Raw genomic sequence first — 23,365 nt, 5'->3', positions numbered from 1 at the left:
TTGTGGGGCGGCACCCTTCTTCTTCCTTCTCCCTGCGCAGGCGCAGGGCAGAAAATTCCAGTCTGCCCTTTTCCCCTCCCCCGACAGCAGCAACAGCCAGGTGTGGGCGGAAAAATCCAGCCCACCTTTTTCCCTTCCCCCGACAGCAGCAATAGCCTGGCGTGGGCGGGAAACTCAAGTCTGCCCTCCACCCCAGCAACAGCAGCCACCAATCCCTAAACCCTGCCCCTTCCCCCAGCAACAGCGACAGCCAATCCCTAACCACCACCCCTCCCCCGTCCAGTACCGCCCACTGACCTTTCGCCGGCAACCAATCAGAACAGGGCGTGGCTTCGACCAATCAGCCTTCCCCAGCCCCTATAAAACTGTTGCCTCTCCCTCAGTAAAGTGGACTTGCGTGTTTACCTTGTCTCTGCGGTAGTTCTTCTGCCGTGCGCCCTCCAGTCCTGAGAGCCCCCGACAAGGGCCTGGCCTCCCTTGTCCCCAGTTCATCGCCTGTCCGGGTGACCCCTTCGTCGCCGGCTTCGCCGGGCGACCCCGTCAGCCAAACCGCGCAACCCCTTGTGAGACCGATCCCTCGTCTGCTGCCGGACCGACCCCTCGTCCCAGGTGGGACCAACCCCTCATCCCAAGCGGGACCGACCTCTCGTCCAGAGCTGGACCGACCCCTCGTCCGCAGCCAGGCCCCACCTCTACCGACCGAGCAAGCTGCCGCACTGCAGGGGCAGTTACCAGACATTGTATGTCCTCCCATGGCCCATAGAGTGGACTGCGGGAGAGTGTGGGCTATACTGTGGACCATTGACCATGAGGTGCAGCGGTGCTCAGAGATGTATTCACAAAATGCAATGAATGTCTCATGATGATGGAGGAGGTTGTTGTTATGGGTGGGGGAGTGGGGTGAGGGGGTTGGGGGGTTTATGGCGACCTCATATTTTTTGAATGTAACATTAAAAAATAAAGAAAAAAATAAATAAAATAAAAGATTTATGATAAAGAAAGTGAAAAGACAGTCTACCTAATGGAAGAAAATATTTGGTAACCATGTATCTTATAGGAACCTAATATCTAGCATATACAGAGAAATCCTATACCTTGAAGGGGAAAAAAAAGAAGACAAACAACCCATTTGAAAAATGGGCAAGTGATTTGAACAGACACTTCTCCAAAGAAGAAATACAAATGGCTATGAAGCATACAAAAAGATGCTCAACATCACCAGCTGTTAGGGAAATTCATATCAAAACTACAGTGAGGTGTCATTTTACTTTCATTAGACTGTCAGCCATTGAAAAACAGAAGACTGAAAGTATTGGAGAGTATACTGAGGAATGGGAACCCTTATGCACTGCAGTTGGGAATGTGGAATGGTCCAGCCATTGTGGAGAACAGTTTGGTGGTTCCTCAAAAAACTCACTATAGATCTGTCATATGATCCAGCAGTTCCACGGCTGGATCTATACCAAGAGAATTGAAAGCAAGGACACAAAAAGATATATGCACACCAATGTTCATTGCAGTATTATTCACTATTGCCAAAAGTTGGAATCAACCCATATGCCCGCCAAGAGATGAATGGATAAGCAAAATGTGGTATATACATACAATGGAATACTACTCAGCTATACAAAGGAATACAGTACTAACACATGGGATAAAATGGATGAATCTTGAGGGCCTTATGTTGAGTAAAGGAAGCCAGGCATTGAAGGATGAATATTACATGACCTCACTGATAGGAATTAAACAAATTGAACAGACTGAGAGTTTGAGTCTGTAAGAAGGGTTTTCAGGAAATAGAAATGGCGAAGAAGATTGTGACCCAATGCCCATGTAGGTGAAATCTATGATAAAGTGGAAGAGAGTAGTTGTGAAGTCAAGGGATATGACTGGTGCATTCATACTATTGCTTTCGGTGGTGCAAGTTTAACAGGAGCAGAGGGTGGGTTGTGAACAGTCCATGGAACTGGGGAGAGGGCTGGAAGAAGGAGCAGGTGAACACTGGGGATCTGTGGGTATATGGTTGAAACTACAATATTGGGAAACCTCTCAGCAATATGACAAGGAAGGGTTACTGGTTTAGGGAGTTGAACAGGGGTGCATTCGGGACAGGGAGCAATTGGGGCAGTCATTTAGAAAAGGTGTGAGTGATTGTTTTGTCATAGTGCATTGTTTCTTTAGGTGGAAACCCACATAATGAGTGAGGAGGAGTTGAAATCCCATCCTGGGGAGGGCCAATATGTTCTCAAAAGGTTGGGTGTCTCTCAAGAGCATGGGAGTTCCTAATTGGGGAGAACAGAACGGTGCGTTGAGACCTGAGATTTGTTGTTGTCCTTGTCATTCAAGGAGTGAAGTCTGGTGGTCTCTGAGGGGAGGGCCAACAAGGAATAGAGTAGATGGAGGACAGAGTATTTAGGGGTCAATGGAAGTGTTCTGAATGATCCTGCAATGATGGATGCAGGCCATGTTGGATTTCATCAAAAACCTATAAAATGTATGGTCTAGAGTGTAGAAATAATATAAAGCATTGCCCATGGTTAGTGGCTATATTTCAATATTTGTACATCAGTTGTAACAAATGTACTATCCATATTTTAAAAAGGTTATTAATATGGGAAGGGGAAAAAGGAGGAGGATGTTGGATATATGGGAGTCCCCAGTGTTCTGTAGATGACTTTACTGTGACCTAATACTTCTTTGAACACAAAAACAAAAAACTAAGACACAGAGGAAGAAATGGAAGGAAATGTCACTGTACATACAGGACAACAGACATTACAGCAATATAAGGCGAAACATCAAAAAAATTTTAAAAATATTTTTCATTTTTTATTTTATTTAAGTTTCAGTTTTTGTAAATTGTTATACATTTTATTTCTTATGGTTAAACCTATCGTTATTTCATTTTCCTTTTAATTGTATTTGGTGATATTCCTGGCTTCAATTTTGAAGAAGTTTGGGGTCATGGAAGGGTTACAACTGGCAGTGGAGAATCATTGCGGTGGGGTGTCAGTAATGGGGGATACATATAAGTAATGTAATTGTGTTGAAATGTTCATGGGACATTGTCCCAGTGGGTGTAGTTTCACATACTGACCAAAAGAATATTGAATTCCTTTCCTAGGGAGTTCTGTTACATGTTCTAATGGAACAGCAACAATCCTCCAAGTGGGGGACAATAACTAGTAAAGACAGATGGTCCGTTGTTGGGCCCATGATATTTGTAACTATTCTTATGACCCCTTGCTCCTGAAATTCCAGCTTAGCCTAGTACTCTAGGGTGCCTAAGATTTACCTCCTAAGAGCCTTCATGTTGCTCAAATGTGGCCTCTTGCTAAGCCAAACTCAGTGTATAAATGCATTACCTTCCCCCCAGTGTAGGGCATGGCTCCCAGGGATGAGCTTCCCTGGCACTGAGGGATTACTACCAAGCAGCAAGTAGCATTGCATCTGGAAAAGGACCTTGAATAAAAGGGGAAATAGGTAAACAAAAATGATTTCATATAGCTAAGAGGCATCAAATCGAGCTGTGAGGTTATCCCATAGGTAACAGTTATGCACATCTCATCAGGATCTCATAGATTGCCAGAGTAGATACTACCCCAAATAGTGGGGCTCCTGAGTGCTCTGGAAACACCCATATCCTAGAGTCATTGTACATAGCTCCAGAGGTGTATGCTTTGCCAGTGGGCCCTTCTTTTTTTTTTTCTTTTTTTTTGTGTTTATTTTTTTTATGTTACATTCAAAATATATGAGGTCACCATATACCCCCACCCCACTCACCCCACTCCTCCCCCCATAACAACAACCTCCTCCATCATCATGAGACATTCATTGCATTTTGTGAATACATCTCTGAGCACCGCTGCACCTCATGGTCAGTGGTCTACACCATAGCCCACACTCTGCCACAGTCCACCCAGTGGGTCATGGGAGGACATACAATGTCCGGTAACTGTCCCTGCAGCACCACCAGGAGAACTCCAACTCCCGAAAATGCCCCCACATCACATCTCTACCTCCCACTCCCTACCCCCAGCAGCCACCATGGCCACTTTCTCCACACCAATGAGTGGGCCCTTCTTTCAAGTTTGTGCTCCTGAGTGTTAGACTCAGATGTGACTTTTCTACACATGCCTCTTCTGTTCCTTTTTTTGAACCTATAGTTTGCACTGGATTTGATATGTGTACATCCAAGAGACTTGAATCTTTGGTCTGTCCTTTTGCCAGCTGGGCCCTGGGCCTCAATGGAGTTGCCACACCTATTCTCCAGTTTATTGAACTCACCCAGGACAACTAACAAGGAGGTGAGAATGGACAACCAACATAGCAAGGAACCGAGAAAGGCCACAAATGCAAGGAAGAGAGTCCTATCCATCAGCTATATGAGAATGAGACCCCCTCTCACTTAGAGTGGAGTGGGCATCACCATCCCAGAGTCCTCAGGATTGGGGAATAAAATATGGCCTAGAGTGGACTTACTGGTATTCTACTATAGACTTATTGGGATTCTAGCAATGGAAGAAATTGTATCATTGATGTGGATACTGGGGCCCCTGGAGGTGGTGAAGGCAGGGAGAGGGAATAAAACATGTAATATGGGGGATTTTCAGGACCTGGAATTTTCCTGAATGACACTGCAATGACAGATACAGGCCTTTATGTATCTTCCCATAACCTACAGAATTGAGTGGGAGAGAGGGTAAACTATGATGTAATCTATAATTCATGATAAGTGACAATGCTCCAAATGTGTCCATCAGTTGCAATAAACGTACCACACTAATGAGAGAAGTTGTTAATGTGGGGAAGGGTGGGATGTGTGTGCAGTGGGGCGTATGGGGATCATTATTTTTGTGTGTAACATTTTATTATTTAAATATTAATACATATATTTTAATTTATATAAATACATCACTCATACAAAAATACACATAAACAATTAAGTGTATATTAATAGTTGTGAAATTAGAAAACAAACAGCTCTACCATCATACAGGACTCTCATAACACAGCCTACCACCCATAGCTTGCACTGTTGTAAAACATTTTAAACTAATGATTAAAGAGCATTTTCAAAGTATTACTACTAACCAAAGTATTTTCCTCCAACCCATCCACAAACATCTTACATTGTTGTGAGGCATTTGTTACAAATTATGAAAGAATATTGTCAAAATCTTACTACTACTCATAGTCCTTATATTTCATTTGGTGTACTTTTCCCCCAATACACCCTATTATTATTTTAAAAATAATTTTTATCACAGAAGCTGTAAATTAATGAAACAATCAGGAACATGTGTGGAATTCCCAAACATCCCTCTATCAACACACCACATTGTGTGTGGAACATTAGTTACAGATAAGATAGTATCACTTGACTGTTACCACATTCAGAGTGTACATTTGGCACATATTTTCCATACTGCCCCATTATCAACACAGTACATCTTTGGCATAGATGCAAGAATATTAGATTGTTACTGCTAACCACAGTCCATAGGTCACTCCAGTGGTGTTTTTCCCATGCTTCTGCACATTCCCATGGCCCTGCATTAGTGATGTACTTTTGCTCTAGCTCACAAAGGCCAGTCTTGCATTTGTACCATCAACCACAATTCTCATCCACTGAGGTGAGGAGCCCCCGCTTCTCTAGACAGGGGGCTCGGGGTGGGGAGGCGCAGGCGTGAGAGGACACACAGTGACTCGAAGGACAACTGCGGAGACGAGGCGGATGGCGCAGGTCTACTTTATTGAGGAAGTACAAGCAGTTTTATAGAGTATGAAGAGAGGGGATTGGTGGAGGGTGATTGGGTTCTGATAGGCTAGATTAGCTGTTGTTACCTTATAAGGGCATAGAAGCAGAACTCGTCTACTAGGCTGGTCAGTAGTTACTAGGGAGAGCTTAAATTTGAGAGGGCTGAGCTGGATAGCTCGCTGATAGGTGGAAGAGAGCAGGCGTGTCTTTACGAGGTAGGAGGCCCTGAGATTGGCCCAGACGGAGGTGGTGTGAGGGGGCTTGCGTGAGTTTCCCCTGCGGGGAGGCGTAGGTGCATACCTCGTCCCGAGGGGCCAACCAAGGGAGGCGTATTTCGTGCCTCAGACCTCGGAGGCGGCCAGTTCTGAGAGCCAAACTTTTGCATGCTTGCCCTCAATCCACCTCTTGGTTTACTGTGCTATTCGGTTCCTAGATTATTCTCTAGTATTCTGTCAATTAATATTTACATCCCTAGACTGCCATTTTAAGCATTTACATCCCTAGACTGCCATTTTAAGCCACATCCCCATTTATAAACCAGTTGTTACTCACTCTTTGTTACCATCCAGTCTAAACATTTCCACACTTTTACAGTACAGCTAAGTAAAACTTCTACATACATTAAAAATTAGTAGTCCATCACTATCCTCCTCTTATCTCCTTTAAGAATCCACCACCTACCACCAGGTCATTAAGATATTTTCCTACAATTTCTTCTAGAATCTTCATGGTTCCTGCCTTCATTTTAGGTTTTGGAAACGTTTTGATAAATGAGTGATAGTATTTTTGGTTCTTCAAGTTGCATTTGGCAGGTCTCCAGAACAATATTAAACCCTTCAAATAAGGAACATATTATTGCTTTTAAAGAAAAGTATGCTCTACAGTTATAATTCACATCATATATCAAAGGTTTACATATGAGTCTAGAGCATTATAGATGTTGAGAGAGGTTTAATTATTTGCATATGGAAAGGCCAGGACTCAGCAATAATTTTGGGAAGGTAAAAAGAATTTATTTATGACCAGCCAGGGTCGGGGAGCTTCTCATCCAAAACCCAAGCCCGGAATAAGATTTTCGAGTTCATTTTATACAAAGGTAGAGTTCAGTGGTCCTTTGTTTTAGTGCTCAATAAGTTTGAATTAACATATACCCCCCACATTCTAGGTATGCTTTTAGCATGAACTTCATACATTCCATGTAAGCTTTTAATACATTTGGTTTGCATTCTTCTTGAATATTTCAAGTTTATAGAATTTTCATTGCTTGTTTTTCGGGGACTGGAATTGTTGCCATGGTTACCAAGGGCAGGGCTGCAGCTCTTACTGTCTGACACACACCGTGCAGGTTATCTACAAAGAGACGAACACCCCCTATGCATAGCCTATATCAATACATGTTCATTCATTATATTTTAAAATTTAAAACAAAGTTCAGATATTATTACACTATAAACATTATAGTATTTACAGAACCCTAAAGGTGACATATTAATCAAAATTTATATTCCCAACAAATCAAAAACAATTTTTTAAAATTAATTTTATGTTTAAAGAAGCTTCAGATTACATAAATGTTACAGAAAAAATACAAGGAATTCCCATATGTCGCACTCCCTCCCCTTCCCACACTTTCCCACATCAACAACATCCCTCATTAGTGTGGTACATTTGTTACAGTTGATGAACACATATTGAAGCATTGCTGTTAACCATGGATTACACTTTATATTATAGTTTACACACTGTCCAGCACAATTTTGTAGGTTATGACAAAATATACAATGGCCTATATCCGCCATTGCAATGTCATGCAGGACAACTCCACTGTCCTGAAAATGCCCCCATATTACATCTATTCTTCCCTCTCCCATCCATCAGAATCAGGTGGCCACTGTCCAAACTTTTTTAGTTTTCTTTCAGTCCTTATCCATCTGGTGACATAGTTATGAGTTTTCTTTCAGTCCTCATTCACCTGGTGACATAATTTTACAGGACTGTAGCCATGTTGTAGATGCAGTTTTATATTAGATTTTTAGATTTTTTTCACGTTATAACAAATGCCTATGTGTCTTCATATTACTTTAAAAATATAATATTAGTTTAAATGGCTATATCTCTTTAGATATTTAGCTTTTTACATTATAAGTAGAATTTCAATGGATATTTTTAACATTTATTTTTCACTCTCTTGGTCCTTACCACTTAAAATTATTTTCAAAATATAAATGCTTAATAAGTAATCAAATCCCATCTCTTACTAAATAACTGGAACAGTCAGTCCATCAGAGGTCAAACATGCTCGTCTCCTGACCTACCCCACTTTCACACCAGCTATTTTCAATAACTTCAAATGAAAAAAAAACCAAAGTATTCTACTTGATAAAAATAATACACTGCATAAATATGCCCAAATTCCTCTAGTAACCAAGAATTCAATTTTTAAAAAATGAAGTAATGTTTTTTTCCTTAGATTGCAAACACGTTTTCTATAAAAATTATATATTGATGGGCAATACTCTGTTAAGCAAGGTAAGGAAAAGGTAGTGAAAACATAAGAAACCTCAGCAAAGAAAAGGAAACTATAAAACTGAAGTAAATTTTAGTACAGAAAGAATTCATTATCTGTAATAAAAATTCACTGAATGGTTTTAAGAGAATAATGGAGATGGGGAAGAGTCAGTGAACTTAAAAATAAATCAACAGATCTCTTATATTATTTAATGTAACATTTGTGTGATCTATGTATCTTTTAAAGAAAGACAATAATAAAATATTTTTAAAAAATCTAAAATCAATAGAAATTCTCAAATCTGAGAGAAAAAAAATATATTTGAGAAAATGAACAGCACCTCAGGGACCTGTGAGACAATTTCTAATGATGTAAGGTTTGGGAAGTTTCCTAGAAGAGGAGAGAGAGAATGGGACAGAAACATAGCGTAATAGCCTGAAAATGACTCGATTTGGGGACAGATATAAATTTAGGGATTAAAGTTTAGCAAAACCCAAACTGGATGAATTTGGAAACAACAAAGCCTACCAGAGCATAAGCGTCAAACTGGTGCCAACCTAAGATAAAGACAAAATCTTGAGGGTAGCCAGGAAAAACCCAGACGTATTATAAACTGGGGAAAATTGATTTGTTAGAAACCGTGGAGACCAGAAGACAGTTTCACTGTATCATTAAAGCTTACAAGAAGAAAAAAAACCAAACTGACCAACCATCAAAAAGTCTCCCACCCAGACTTTTATATTCAGCAAAGCATAAAGTATGTAAGTGTAAGTAAAACAAAGATTTAGAGGGAAAAAACAAAAAGGAATTGGTGGTCTCGGCAGAGATGAGCGCCCCCGAGGCCGACGCAGGAGGTGTTGGTGCCGAGGCTCCCCTCCTGGCCCCTCGCCCCCTCCCCCGCCCCAGGCCACTGGGAAACCGAAGGGGAGGGGAGGGACCCAGAGAGGACAGCAGCCCGGCACAGATGGGATGACAAAGGCTGGGGCTGCTCAGAAAGTGCCGGAGGCTGAGGAGCAGTTGTTGAACTGCTGACCGCCGCACCCCGACCGCGCATCCCGCGGGCGGAAGGAGCGGGGCGGGCAGGAGCCCCCGGAGCCGCCCCCAGGGCACGCGGCGCCGCGAGCCTAACGGAGCGTCCCGGCGTCTAACGACGCGGCAACCGCCTCTGGGCCCCGCGTGGGGTGGGGGTGGGAGGGGGCGACTCGTTGCGCAAAGACCCTCGGCTGGGGCTGTTGCCCAGAGCCCGCTGGGGGCAGAGCTGGCGGGGAGGAGGAGCCTTAAGCGCCGCTGCGTGGGACGCGAGCTCCGGAGCTGGGCGGGCCCCAGGGTGCGGTCTCGCAGCGCAGCCACCCGGGCGCTTGCTGCACTAACCAGGTGAGTGCTGCAGTCGGCCAGGCACTTGTCACGTGGACAGGATCAGCGCCCCAGTAAGCTGAATTTCGCACCCCTTCTCTTGCGCCCATTCAGGCCCCTCCCAAGCAGCCTGGGATTGTTTAAAAACAAACAAACAAAAAACCAAAACCCTTCGAAGGTTAATGATACCGGAGAAATTGCAATCTCCAAGAATGCATGAGTTGCATGAGAAATGGTAAATATAATTGAATATTTATTCTTAAATTCATTCTCACGCATATGGCTACTTAAAGCATCGTCATAATGTCTTGTGTGGTTTATTACATACGCAGATGTAGCTCGTAGAACAAATATAACAATGGCAGGGGATTAAATATACCTATATAATTAAAAGGTTTCTATATTTTAGTAGAAATGGTCTAAGGTCAACTCTTATTAGGTGGCAAAAAGTTGAAGTTGTATAATTCCATCCCGCGATCAACCACTAGAAAATAATGCAAAGAAGTATGGATTGAAAAACAAGACATTAAAATGAAAGTCTGAAAATATTTAAATCATCCAAAAGAAGGGTGGAATTTAAAAAACAGAAAGAACAGGCACAAAAGTATTTATAAAATGCTATAGTTGAATCCAACTACATCAATACATGTATTAAATGTTGATGGACTGAAAAAAAATGATGACTCTCCGCCCATAAAGCAGGGGAGCTGGGGTAGGCTTGTGCCCAAGGCAGACTGCGGGGTGAACTTACACCATTTTTGTAGGGGACATCCTTGACCTGAGACCTCTGGCTGCGGTGTTGGTCCCCCATCCTACTCAGAAGCGTCATTTTCAGCCTGCACGGAGTGCGCAGTTTGAGGTGAAGGCCCTGGGGAGGGAGGAGGCTCCTTCTGAACACAGAACCTTCAGGTGTCAGGGAGGCGGCTGCTTTGTCCAGCATCAGGAGCACAGGCAGAGGGCCTCTTCCCTAACACACTGGTCTGTCAGCTCTTCCATAAAGAAGCTCTCCAGCTTGATCTCATGCCTGATTTTTCTGAAGTAACTGCTTTTTGGTGGCAGTTGAAGGGAGGGCTCCTGTCCCAAGAGGGCATCTCCAAATTCTAGCTCCAGAGTGAGGGGGAAGCAGAGGACTGAGAGTCTGAATTCACTCTGTGGAATCCCTGGAGTTAAAACGGTATCCTGTGCTGTTTCCTATCTGTGGGGATTCATAGAGCTGTACTATATGCCACATGGGCTCTGCTTAGAGCATCACTAATGAATTATAATGCAACTGCTCTATGGGATTTCATGATCATAGTACTTAGCTATACACTTCATTTTTTAAAAAATTACATCTTATTTGAGAGGTCTTTGGTGCATATCTGCCTTTTCTCTTTTTTCCTTCCAGGTCTACTTGCTCTACTTCTCTGTTTTAAAATGGGCTGATCTAAAGTAATTTAATATTTGCTCTAACTTGTAGGTGGATTTGGCCAGTGGGGAGCCAAGCAGGGGATTGGTGGGGAAAAGGAGGGTGAGATCTGGATATTTTTTTCCCCCAGATTTTCTTTCTGTTGGCTTGTCTCAGGCTGCTGCCACCTTTGCAGTCCTTTCTCCAGAACCTGCCCTCAGGAGGTGCTTTCCCTACCCCCTCTTTACATCTTTGGAATTAATCACTTTATTAAATCCTCCATGAATAATCATAATTAAAGTATGTACCATCTGTTTTCTCCCAGAACCACAAATGATACAAAGACAAATTGGAAAATGTCTCAGTTTTCTACCCTTAGTACCCTCTATCCACGTTTTACTTATGTGGACCACATACAAGATGATCAGCCAAGCACTTGGCTATGTTATCACATCCCAAAAATCTGTCAATCAAAAATATCATGTGAATTTTTGTTTTCAGTTAACTTTTGCCTTGCTATTGATATTTCTGTTTGCTTATATGTATCTACCCTATGTTTATATGGATAGACTTTTAAAATAATATACCTATAAAGAAAAAAATTCAAGAACTTCTTCAAGAACTTTCACTCCCACTTCCTTGCACAGTGTTTGGAATGTATTGGAGAAATTGTAAATATTGAGTGAGTGAATAAATGAAGAAGTAAATAACTCCAATTAGTTGTAAGTAGTTTGTGGACTTTGATTTTTACAATATGTGTTTATCTCCAACTTTCTCATCCACTGTGACTATTAGTAAAAGAAGCAAGAAATGTTAAGTAAAACAATCTGAAAGTACTCATATTGCCTTGTCTGTGGAATTCCCCTAAGGCAATTAATCCTGTGTGGAAAAGTCAGGGGACCATTAAACTCTTAGATTGGAGATCACTGAGTTATAAATTACTTGCTAGAGAGAGACTGGGAAAAATTGAGTGGAAAGTAATTGAATCGCCTTGTTTGAGCCTAATGGCCTGTTAAACGAAACTTCTGGGAAGAAATTCCAAGAACAAAGGCTTTGGTATATATCCTAGGAGAGAGAGGGGTATATGATTGATGTTTATAAACTCTTTATGTGATTATTATATTTAGTGATTTATTAAATTTTGCATCACACTTGTATTTGTAGATTACGCACTCTTTGGTCATTGTGCATTATTTTCAGAATCTTTGGATTTTAATTTGCCAAGTCTGACTTCAGATTTTTCAAAGAAATCTATATTGAAATTATAGATAGCCTGCATTTTCCCCTTATTGGTGCTTTCTCCTTTAAGTTTTATTATCAGTATTACAATATGCTAATGAAATATATTTTTTTGGCCCTGGATTAATTTATACAATCTAGGTATTATATATTCCTTAACACTTGGGGTGGCATATCATGTAGATGTATCTTCTCCAGTACCTTGGATGTGATAGTTGGGGAAAGAATTATTAGATTCACCTTCATGGTGAATCCCCATTCCTGGATTCTAATTTTTCTTGGGTTCACACTTTATTTCATCATTGGCTAAATAAAGCATGGAGTAGTCATCTTTGAATGATTCCTTTCTTTAATCCTCAGCATCTAATCCATCAGCCAGTCATGTTGACTCTACCACCAAAACACTTCACATTCTCTCCACTCCCAAATGCTCTGTAGAAGCCACAAATTATATCTTACTTGGACATTGGAAACATTTCTTAACTGGCTTCACTCTTCCATTTTTGTTTCCCTATAATTTATTCCTTGATATAAATAAATAAGATTGTGTTGTTCACCTGCTTAAAGTATGATGTTATTGCTTTCAGATATGTGCTGCCTGTCCTGGGGGCAATTTATATGCTGCATGAGTGATGAAGGCTAGGCCAGGTGACTTGCTCTTGTAAAAGAATTATGAGTCACTAAGTGTGAGTCAAAAGGATGTGTGCACCCTGGGCAAACACTTTAAGAATCAGCTCCTGTTACAATGCTCAAGGTTCCTGTTTGGTAGATGCTAAGCCACATGGGGACCTTGAACTTTAAGAGAGCATAGGAAAGGTAGCTTTAATTTTCTAGCTCCTAACCTGAAGGTAAGAAAATTACAAGGCATTTGAAAACAAGAAATGTGAGCCATTCTCAATTATCTTCCACAGTAAACTGTAAAAAAAAAAAAAAAAGAAAAGCATTATAGATTACAGGTAGAATAATCTGGATATATGGGGTGAACTAAAATGGTGCAAAGGAGTTTTACACTAATTAGATTCTAACAATTGCCAGGATAATTTATTCCTCATTTTCTCAAACTCATCAGTTATCTCCCAGTTTCAGAAAAATGGGCAAGTCCCACTTAAAAGCCCTTAACAATTTTTGCTTTTGTCTAAATGGCATTACTGATGTATTTCCCTTTAGGATTACTTAAATTTTCTTTAAGGATCAAATAAATACTTGAGATGAAAATTCATTAAGAAGGGTTTGCTGCAGCAGAATGACTGCTGATCATAGGCAGAATGAAAGAAACAAGGCATTTTCTGGATGGTGTATGTGTTCTGAACAGTACAGGTTTACACTTTAAGCAGGAGGTGTTTGAGAAGGAACTATGATTCTTTCAGTAATTGAGAATAAATTATATTTTTGCTTTATTTGGAGTTCTGCAACACAAAAATATTGTATTTGATATTACTTCCATTTTTTATTAAGATGACTTACAAAGGAATATAATTTATGTATATTTATAAATATATACATATATACATAAATCTATACTGACATTCTTCCTTGAGGAGCAGGAAAAGAAGACATTATAGTCGACTTTAACATCATCTATGGTTAGACAGGGAAAATAAAACCTCTAAATTAAGAACTAACTAACATCTCTCACTTTAATGGCATCCTGTTTTTAGAAAAAATATTTGCGTAAGTACAAAAAATATTTCCTTTGTAAAAACCACACCTGCAATTGCCACTATAATACATATATTTTTGTAGTGATTTTTAATCTGTGGCACAGATGAAGGACAGAATAATTCAGTATAGTTAGCTAAAACCTCACTTATCCCAAGAAATTACAATTTAAGAGATAAAAGATGAATATAAATTATGTTTTATTGTTTCTGAAATGTGTTATTCCAATGATTACTTCTGTATCACAGCATAGGTGGAGTCTGCAAAACACTGAAAAAGTGAATCTTGGAAACACTATTTGAAAATTTTAGGCTCTAATTTTCCTTCAATTTCTACGTCATATAAATCATGCATGGTGTGATTTGTTCTGAGTTTTGAGTGTCAACCTCATGTACTAGTTTGACATGTTTTTTTATGGTAGTTTCCATCTAACACTGTGCTATTCAATTATTCATGGTTTTGGCACTTAGGGTTAGAAAAAAGTGGTTTTCCAGAGATGCTCTGCCAAAGTGGAAAATCAGATGAGGAGGTCTTCTGGAGTTGCTGAACCACCACTTTGATGTACATCTACCAGAAAACAACTCTTTGCCATATGAAAGAAGGTATGTAGTAATACTGGAAGTTTATGGTCCATAGTGTGAGCTAGACCTATCAATGCATATTTTCTTGGTGATTTAAATTATTTACTGGAATGTAATATTCTTTAAGTTTTATTAGAGACCTGAAACAGGCTGTGATTTATATAATCTTAATGGCATTTTATTTTATTTATTCATGTTTTTTCTATTTTTTTAATGTTACATTAAAAATATATGAGATTATCATATACCCCTAACCCCCCTCACCCCACTCCTCCACCCATAACAGCAACCTCCTCCATCATCATGAGACATTCATTGCATTTGGTGAATACATCTCTGAGCACCGCTGTACCTCATGGTCAATGGTCCACACCATAGCCCACACTCTCCCACAGTCCACCCAGTGGGCCATGGGAGGACATACAATGTCTGGTAACTATCCCTACAGCACCACCCAAGACAACTCCAACCTCCGAAAATGCCCCACATCACATCTATTCCTCCCAATCCCTACCCCCAGCAGCCACCATGGCCACTTTCTCCACACCAATGCCACATTTTCTTCAATTAGTAATCATTATAGTTCATGAATAGAATATTAGTAAGTCCCCTCTAATCCATTCTCTATTCCTCTATCCTGTGGACCCTAGAATGGCCATGTCCACTCCACATCTATATCAAGAGGGGCCTTAGATTCCACATGAATGCTGGATGCAATTCTCCTGGTTTCAGTTGTAGGCACTCTTGGCTCCCAAGTGTGGTGGTTGACCTTCTTCACCTCCATGTTAGCTGAGTGGGGTAAGTTCAATAAAAAAGAGGATAGGAGCTGCAAGTCTGTTGAGGCCCAGGGCCTGGATATCACATGTTCAGTCCAGAGATTGAGGTCCCCTGGTATACACTAAACACCAGCACCAACTGCAGATCTGTTAAAAGTAACAGGAGAGGCTTGTGGACAAAGATTACATCTGAGTCCAGTTCTATCACACAGAAACACAAACTCCAAAGTAGGGCCAACTGACATGGCACTGAACTCCATTTGCCATGACCATAGAACCTGTGGGTCTCTGCAGCCCTCAGGGGAACCAGTACCTGGGGTTGCATCTACTTTTAACTGTCTCTGGGACTCTGCTCAGGTGTGCATAAGGGCAACCCCTCTGATAAACTCCTGGCTCTTTTTGGAGACTCATAGACATATAAACTAATTTGTCCTTTCCATTTCCAACTTTTCTTCAGGTCAAAAAGCAATTTTAACTCCTGGTATTATATGTAGACTGAGATATTCTGCTGGTCCGAGTTTACCCTTTTATTCAAGGTCATTTTCTAGTTACATCATCAGCTGGTGCTTGGTAGTAACCCCTCATCACCAGGGAGGCTCATCCCTGGGAGTCATGTCCCACGCTGGGGGGAAGGCAATGAATTTACATGCTGAGCTTGGCTTCGAGACTGGCCACATTTGAGCAACACGGAGGGTCTCAGGAGGGAACTCTTAGGCACACTGCAGCTCTAGGCCTTGCTCTTATTTCAGGTACACAGGCTTACAAGCATAGTCATTAGTATCAAGGGTTCATTGTTGGACCTTCCTTCTTTTTTGGTCTTTGCCGTTGCACTTGGGGATTGTTGCTATTCCTTTAGGGACTGGGATAGAGCTCTCCTGGCTAGGAACTCAGCACTCCCTCAGTTGTTAAATCCAAACATTTTTATGTACCCTGGACATATGCCCTGGAGAACTCCCTGCCAACCATGTGTCCCCTGTCAATAACATCCCACACCAGTATTCCTCCCCTACCATTGTTGAACCTCTCTGTGATCCAAAACTTCTTAAAAATTGAGGCCCAATATGTTGTCAGATTCCATTAATAGTAAAATGGAATATAGTGATGAGTTTAAAGGTTAGATATAGAATACATATTCATTTAGCAAAATTAAGGTAAAAATAAATTGGGGTATCAAGAAATTTAAAAATGGAAAAGCTTTGTTTTTGATGTTTTGCCTTCCATCACTGCAGTAAGTGTTGGCCTGTATGCAAATTGGCAAGGCAACTTTTTCATCTTTTCCTCAGTGTCTACGTCCTTTCTTTTTTCTTTTTTTTTCCTAATTATTAAGCTTATCTTCACAGAAGGTATAGATCACAGTAATTTATATATACAATATACAGGACTCCCACATAACCAACATAAAACCCGTTTCCCTTCCACAGCAATAATCTTTTTACATGTTCATATTATATTTTCTGAACCTGAGGTATAGATATTTAGACAATAGCTTTCAATCAAGGTAACATTTGGGTTTACATTGTGGTTTATATTTTAGACTATGCAATTTTCTAAAGTTTTAGTTATCTTATGATCTACATTATGATTTACATTTTAGCCTATCAGCCCGTATACATTTTTTGGAGTAATTTAACATGTCTTATTCCATCCTTGCATAATCTTGTGGAACACTTCTATTGCCCACACAGTTATATTGATTCCATGTATTCAACACCTGTTTCCCCCTCCCTTCAAGGCCCACAGTGATAGTCAATCTTCATTGCTTGAAGGGCCATGTTCAGAGATACTTGCAACTGTGTTAAAGGCTTGACATGCTCAACTGCCCTAATGCACTGGAAGCCACCATTTCTCTTGAGAGATACAATTCCCTCTATTTGAGAACATCATTCACTCTCATTATATGATTCTCTGTCCAATGATATAAACCACTATGGCAAAATGAGCACTCATACACACCCAAGAAGCCTGTCCTGTGTTAGATTATCCACTTTAAGCATCTTAAACAGGTAACCTTCCTTATTATATTTTTGAAAAAGTTTTCTCAGCATTATGCTTTCAACCAAATACCTGATAATCTTCTATGACCATATGTTCCCCCACCCTCCCCCCAATTTCTTGGGCAATATTACCCATCCGCCCATCCCTAGCCCCCCTCAAGGCCGCAAAGCCCCACCCAAAAGCAACCCTATTCCCCCATTTTATCCCTTCCTTGTACACATACTTACCTCCAGCTTATCAAAGATTTCACCCATGTAGGTGTCAGCTTGCATCCTTCCTATACCTCCAATTTCCTTTAAGCCTATCTTCCAGTCTCTAGCTCTCTGAGGCAGCTTGGTTTACTTATTTCATATCATTGAGGTCATGTAGTACTTGTCCTTCAATGCCTGGGTTGCTTCACTCAACATAAGGTTCTCAAGATTCATTCATATTATTACATGTGTTTGTAGTGTATTTGTTCTTAAAGCTGAGTAGTATTCCATTGTATGTATATACCACATTTTTTTTTATCCATTCATCTGTTGTTGGGCATGTGGGTTGATTCCAACTTTTGGCGATAGTGAACAATGCTGCTGTGAACATTGGTGTGCATATATTGGTTTGTGTCCTTGTTTTCTGTTCTACTGGGTATATACCCAGTAATGGAATTGGTGGGTCATATGGCAAATCCATAACTAGTTTTTTGAGAAACTGCCAAACTGTCCTCCAGAATGGCTGGATCTTTCCCACCAGCAGTGGTTGTGTTTTCCCATTTCTCCACATCCTCTCCAGCATTTGTAGTCTTCTGTTTTTTTCATAGCCGACAATCTTATGGGAGTAAGATGGTATCTCATGGTAGTTTTGATTTCCATTTCCTTAATAGCTAGAGATTTGGAGCATTTTTTCATGTGATTTTTAGCCATTTATATTTCTTCTTTGGAGAAGTGTCTGTTTAAATCTTTTTCCCATTTTTTAAATGGGCTGTTTTTTTTTTTTTTGGAGATATATGAGTTCTATATATATGCAAGATATGTCTCCTATCAGATATATGGTTACCAAATATTTTCTCCCATTGTGTAGGCTCTCTTTTCACTTTCTTGACAAACTCCTTTGAGGTGCAGAAGGCTTTAATTTTGAGGAAGTCCCATTTATCTATTTGCTCTTTTGCTTCTCGTGCTTTTGGTGTGAAGTTCATGAAACCATTTCCTATTACAGGGTCCTGTAGATGTTTCCCTACACTGCTTTCAAAAGTCTTTATGGACTTGGCTGTTATATTTAGGTCTTTGATTCATCTTGAGTTTATTTTTGTATAAGGTGTGAGTTGGTAATCCTCTTTCATTCTTTTACATATGGATATCCAGTTCTCCAGGCACCATTTGTTGAATAGGCCATTCTCTGCCAGTTGGGAGGGTTTGGTGGCTTTATCGAATATTATATGACTATATATATGAGGATCTATATAAGAACTCTCAATCCGGTTCCATTGGTCAGTGTGTCTCTCCTTATGCCAATACCATGCTGTTTTCACTACTGTAGCTTTGTAGTATGTTTTGAAGTGAGGTAGCGTGATTTCTCCAATTTCTTTTTTTTTTTTTTTCAATATGTCTTTGGCTATTCAGGACCTCTTTCCTTTCCAAGTAAATTTCATAGTTAGCTTTTCTAGTTCCTAAAAGAATGCTGTGTTGATTTTTATTGGGATTGGATTGAATGTGTAGATCAGTTTGGTAGGATACACATCTTAATAATATTTAGTCTTCCTATCCATGAAAAGGGAATATTCTTCCATTTATTTAGGTCTTCTTTGATTTCCTTGAACAGCGTTGTGTAGTTCTCTCTGTATGTTTTTTTTTTTTTACATCTTCACTTAAATTTATTCCTAGGTATTTGATTTTTTAATTTAATATTTTAAATGGAATTTGTCACTTGATTTCCTCCCAAGCTTCCTCATTATTGGTGTACAGAAATGCTACTGATTTTTGTGCATTGATATTATAACCTGTGACATTACTAAACTCATTTATGAGTTCTAGAAGCTTTGTTGTAGACCTCTCAGGGTTTTCTATGTATAGGGTCGTGTCATCTGCAAAGAGTGAAATTTTGGCTCCTTCCTTTCCATTTGAATGCCTTTTATATCTGGTTCTAGCCTCAATGCTCGAACAAGTACTTCTAAGACAATGTTAAATAGAAGAGGTGATAGTGGGCATCCTTGTCTTGTTCCTGATCTTAGAGGGAAAGATTTTAGGATTTCACCATTGTAAAAAATGTTGGCTGTGGGTTTTTCATATATACACTTTATCATGTTCAGAAAATTTTTTGTATTCCAATCTTTTGCAGTGTTTTTATCAAGAAAGTGTGCTGTATTTTGTCAAATGCTTTTTCTGCATCTATAGATAAAATCATGTGATTTTTTTCCTTCAATCTGTTTATATGGTGTATTATATTGATTGATTTTCTTATGGTGAACCATTGTTGCATACCCAGAATGAATCCCACTTGGTCATAGTGTATAATTCATTTACTGTGTTGTTGAATATGGTTATCAAGTATTTTGTTGAGTATTTTTGTGTCTAGGTTCATTAGAGAAATTGGTCAGTAATTTTACATTCTTGTGGTGTCTTTGTTGGGTTTAATACTTGGGTAATGTTGGCATCATAGAATGAGTTAGGTAATGTTCCTTCTGTTTCAATTTTTTGGAAGAGTTTCTGCAAGACTGGCGTTAGTTCTTTCCGGAATATTTTGTAGAATTCACCTGTGAAGCTGTCTGGCCTGGGGCTCTTCTTAGTTGGGAGGTTTTTAATGACTGATTCTATCTTTTTAATTGTGATTGGCTTGGTGAGATTTTCAATTTCTTCTTTCATCAGTATAGTCTGCTTATGTGTTTCTAGGAGTTTGCCCATTTCCTCTGAATTGTCATTTTTTTGGAATACAATTTTTCAAAGTATCCTCTTATCATAGTCTTTATTTCTATGGCTTCAGTGGTTTTACCTCCTTTCTCATTTCTTATTCTGTGTATTTTCATCTTCTTTTTTTTCTTTCTTAGTCTTGCTAAGGGTTTGTCAATTTTATTGGTCTTCTCAAAGAACCAGCTCTTGGTTTTGTTTATGTTTTCAAGTGCTTTCTTATTTTTATTTCATTTAGTTCTGCTCTTATCTTTGTTCTTTCTTATTTCTTCCTGTGGGGTTACTTTGTTGTTTATTTACTAATTCCTACAAATGTGCAGTTATTTCTTTAATTTTTGCTCTTTCTTCTTTCTCAATGTTTGAATTTATGGCTATAAATATCCTTCTCAGTACTGCTTTTGCTGCATCCCATAAGTTTTGGTATGTTGTGTTTTCATTTTCATTAGTTTCAAGGTAGTTATTATATTCTGTTGAAATTTCCTCTTTGACCCACTGTTTATCTAAGAGTGTGCTATTTAATTTCCATATCTTGGTCTGAAATCTGGGCTTCTGGCCCTTGTAGATTACCAGTTTCAATTCACTGTGGTCAGAGATATTATTTTGTATGATTTCCATCTTTCTGAATTCATTGAGCCTTTATTTGTGGCCTAACATATGGTCTATCTTGGAGAATGATCCATTTGCACTTGAGAAAAATTTATATCCTGCTGTATTCGGGTGTAATGATCTGTATATGTCTATTAGATTCAGCTCCTCTAATATACTGCTCAAAGTTTTTGTTTCTTTATTGATTCTCTTTTGAGATGTTCTGTCCAAAGTTGATAGTGATGTATTAAAGTCTCCCACTATAATTGTAGAGGCATCTATTCTTTCACTTAGTTTTTCCAGTGTTTGACTCACGTATTTGGAGGTACCCTTGTTAGGAGCATAAATATTTATGATTATTCATTCTTTTTGAAAGATTGTCCCTTTCACTAATATGTAGTATCCATCTTTGTCTCTCACAATTGTTTCACATTTAAAGTCTATTTTGTCTGATAAGAATATAGCTATTCCTGCCTTTTTTTGGTTATTGTTTGCTTGTAAGATTGTTTTCCAGTCATTCACTTTCAACCTCCTTGAATCTCTGGTCTAAGATGTGTTTCTAGTAGACAGCATATAGATGGGTCATATTTCCATATCCAGTCTTCCAGTCTGAAACTTTTGACAGGTGAGTTTAATCCATTGACATTCAGTGTTATTATTTTCAAGGAATTATTGATGTTAGCCATATTTTCTTTGGGCTTGTATTTGTCATTCTTTTGTTTTTTAACTTCTCATTTTGTCTTTTTCGTTGCTCTTACACTCTCCTCCAACTCTGCCTCTCCTGTTTTTTTCTTTCTTCCTGCAGAACTCCCTTTAGTATTTCTCAAAGGGCAGGGTTCTTGTTGGCATTCTCTTTTAATTTCTGTCTATCTGTGAATATTTTTAACTCTCTATCATTTTTGAATGCTAGCTTAGCTGGGTAGAGTATTCTTGGTTAGAAATTTATTTCTTTTATTACCTTGAGTATATCATACCACTGCTTTCTTGCCTCCATGGTTTCAGATGAGAAATCAGCACTTAATCTTATGGAGCCTCCCTTGTATGTGATGGTTCTCTTTTCTCTTTATATTGAGCATTGGGTAAATTGGTAAGTATGTATCTTGGGGTAGTTCTGTTGGGATTTAAGGTGTTTGGGGTGTGGTGTCCTTCCTGGATATATACATCCATCTCTCTCAGTAGATTTGGGAAGTTTTTAGCCATTATTTTCTCCAATACCCATTCTTTCCCCTTTCCCTTCTCTTCTCCTTCTGGGATGCCTATACTATGTATGTTTGTGCATTTTGCATTGTCATTCAGGTCCCTAAGTCCCAGCTGGATTATTTCTATCTATCAGATCTACTATCCATTTGTTTCAGATGTACTGTCTTCCACTTCGCTAATTCTCTCTGCCTCTTCTAATCTGCTATTTGCTGAAAGTGTATTTTTTATTTCTTGAACTGTGGTATTCATCACCATCATATCTGTTATCTTTTTGCGTATGTCTGCAATTTCCTCTCCAATTGTTTTCTTCATATTGTTAATCTCTTCCTTTACTTTATTAAGTTGGTCCCTAATATATGTTTTGAGATTTTTAATTACTTGTTCAATATTCTCCTCCTCTTCTTGGTTTATAGTTTGTTCATTGGATTCGGCTGTGTTTTCCTGATTATTGGTTTGTTTTGTAGTTTTTTGTTGCTGTCTGGTCATCATTTTATCTTGACGGGTTTAATCAGTTCCTTAGCTTCTTTGTCTAGTCTTGGGGATTAATTAGTTGTGGCTCATGCATAAGTGTTTTGTCTTCATGTTGTCAATTTGTTCTTTTTACTCTATTTTCTTGTTGCTGGCTAAGTTCACTTTGAAGGAGAATATTAGGGCCAGGGAAAGCAAAATGAGTAAGAAAAGAAAATGTATAAAATAGTATTGGCAATAAATATTAACAGAGCAACACTGTGAGATCTAGGAGAATGGATATTAGACTCATGTAAGTTGTGTAGAGTTATAGTAGTAAGTAGAGTACCTGTAATAAGACAGTCAACTGAATATTGGGAGGATTATAGTATGAATTAAAAGTCCAGTGTTTTCATGAGAGAGGGAAAGAGAAAAGAAAGATAATATCAAGAGTGGATAAAAGACAGAAAACAGAACAAAGGTATTAGAAATAAAAAGTCAGACAATTTGAGGGCCAAAGAAAGGGAGGTGGAATATAAGAGAAACAGTAGATGATGGAGGATAGAAAGATGTAGGGGAAAGGGGGTAGTGTACATTGCCAAAATCATTACACACAGAAAAAAGGAAATGGAGGATGAGGAAACACAGCAAATGTGATGTGCTCCCTGCAGCACCTCTTATATAAAGAAAAGAAAATAAAAAAGAGGAAAAAGAGAGAAAAGAAAAAAAAGAGAAGAGAAAAAAGGGGGCAAATAAAAGCAGGGGAAACAAGCAAGAAAAAGAAAAAGAAAAAAGAAACCTAAATAAATGAAAAATAAATTTGGGGGTTAAAATGGGAGAAAAGTCCAGGACACAATGCAATATTAGTGAACCATGACAAAAACAAACAAACAAGCAGACAAACAAAAAAGCAATGTTTCAAGCTGGGAATCCTCTTTGCAGTTAAATAATACGTTTAGGGTTCTGACCATCCTCCTTTCTCCTTTCCTCACTT

This window comes from Dasypus novemcinctus, chromosome 23 (genome assembly GCF_030445035.2).
Source record: "Dasypus novemcinctus isolate mDasNov1 chromosome 23, mDasNov1.1.hap2, whole genome shotgun sequence".
NCBI lineage: Eukaryota > Metazoa > Chordata > Mammalia > Cingulata > Dasypodidae > Dasypus > Dasypus novemcinctus.
The sequence above is the reverse complement of the archived record's forward strand: the minus strand, read 5'-3'. Positions refer to the sequence as shown.